Raw genomic sequence first — 2018 nt, forward strand, 5'->3', positions numbered from 1 at the left:
AAGATATCAATAGGATGGAGTTTTCATAAAAATATTTCTACATAATACAATTAGAATAAAAAATTCAAAGCGCTACTCAAGTATTATAGAGCGTACAATAGTAGAGACCAGCATAGACGGTATGCTAGTATAACCAGCATAGACGTTATGATAGTATGGACCAGCATAGACGGTATGATAGTAAAGACGTTATGATAGTCTGGACCAGCATAGACGGTATGATAGTAGAGACCAGTATAGACGGTATGATAGTATAGACCAGTATAGACTGTATGATAGTAGAGACCAGTATAGACGGTATGATAGTATAGACCAGCATAAACGGTACGATTGTATAGACCATTATAGACGGTATGATTGTATAGACCAGCATAGACGGTATGATAGTATAGATCAGTATATACGGTACGATAGTAGAGACTAGTATATATGGTATGATATTAGAGACCAGTATAGACCGGTAGAGTAGGAGTCTGTTCGCTTGGTTGCTTTCATTAAGCTAATCTGCAATTCACTTCTAGTTCCTGCTTCAGTTGTACCACTTGTTCCCAGCAGCTGATAAAGTACAAGCCTTATGAATATTTTGTATTTATTATGTTTACATTAATATATTTCTGATTAGCAGATGTAATAATCTGGGTTACTGTTTAATATATTGTAAAAAAAAAAAACATTTAGAGTTGTTCACCAGTTTTTTTAGGTTATCTGTCAGATAGAGGGCACAGTGTTTCTTTTTATTTTATTTTCTGATTTTATTAAATGTAAATTAGGTGTTGGATACAAGATTGCAATAAATAATGCCGAACTCAGTATAAATATTAAGTATATATCGAAATAATTATAAAATATACTTGTCATCCTATGGCAAATTCCCGCAAGTTCAAGTGTGTGAATGAGTTAAATCAATTGGGTTGTACAAGTTAGTCTGGATTTGTGGCTTTGAAGGATTTTGAACACAAAGGGCGTTTGAGCAAGAACTTGTACTGCAACACGTTTTTGCTCAGTAAATCTTGGTTTCGGATTGTTAATAGATATCGTTTGATTAATTAAAGAATTTCTCCAACCTTCGGTATTAATTATTAACTCTAGTTTAAGATTTTATATATTATATCAATTGGTTATAAATCCTGGTTAGTTTCAAATATTGTCAATTAGCTAGAACGGTTTATTTTGAATTTATGATTATTACAAGGAGGTCGAGATGGGCAAAAATTAGCTATGAATAAAACTACAGCTAAAGTTGCCATGGATACGACCCTTATTTATGAATGAACCATTGATAAATATTTATCGTATCCATGGAGATTTTATTTATTTTATTTTTTCCGAACTCTCTAAAACAGAAATAAAAAGTGAATTAGTAAGTGCAATGGAGATTTTAGCTATTAGTTTCAACTTTAGTTAATTTTTGCCCCCTCCCCCCGCCTGTACTTCTCATTGCTCAATTTTTTTTTTTATTATTCTACCTTACATAAGAAGTAGAATATTACACGGTAATCAATATAAACTTTTTTAGGTATATAAAAGAGATTTTTAAAAACATAATTGCATTTTTTATTTGAATAGTAGTTGCGTACACAATTAATATGTAATATAATTTGTTAGTTTTTAAATATATAATAGCTTTTAGTTCCTTTATCAGTAGTTTCATTGTCACTTTGAAAAATATTCGAAATTCTATATTTTTTCCCCAATTTAAATATTTTAAAAAGTACACTGTTGGAAAGTAGCTTAGTTTCACTATTACAGAACTGGCTGGACTCGAACCCCTAGCTTGCATGTATCTCTTTAAAGACTAGAATCTTTCCCGTAGTTGTTGCATATTACATCTGCAGTATAGATCGAGAACAACACTGGCGAAAGTACGGCTCCTTGTGGCACGCCACACTTCAGTGAAACGTTGCTAGAATGCTTCTCTTGAATTTGAACTGAGAGACTTCTGTTCTTGCGGAGAACTAAACTAAGTTAGTTTAGGCAAGTTATTTTAATCACTGTTCACAATGGCTGAGGGAAGAAGT

Source organism: Halyomorpha halys, unplaced genomic scaffold (genome assembly GCF_000696795.3).
Source record: "Halyomorpha halys isolate HHAL.00 unplaced genomic scaffold, Hhal_1.1 Scaffold576.1, whole genome shotgun sequence".
Taxonomy (NCBI): domain Eukaryota; kingdom Metazoa; phylum Arthropoda; class Insecta; order Hemiptera; family Pentatomidae; genus Halyomorpha; species Halyomorpha halys.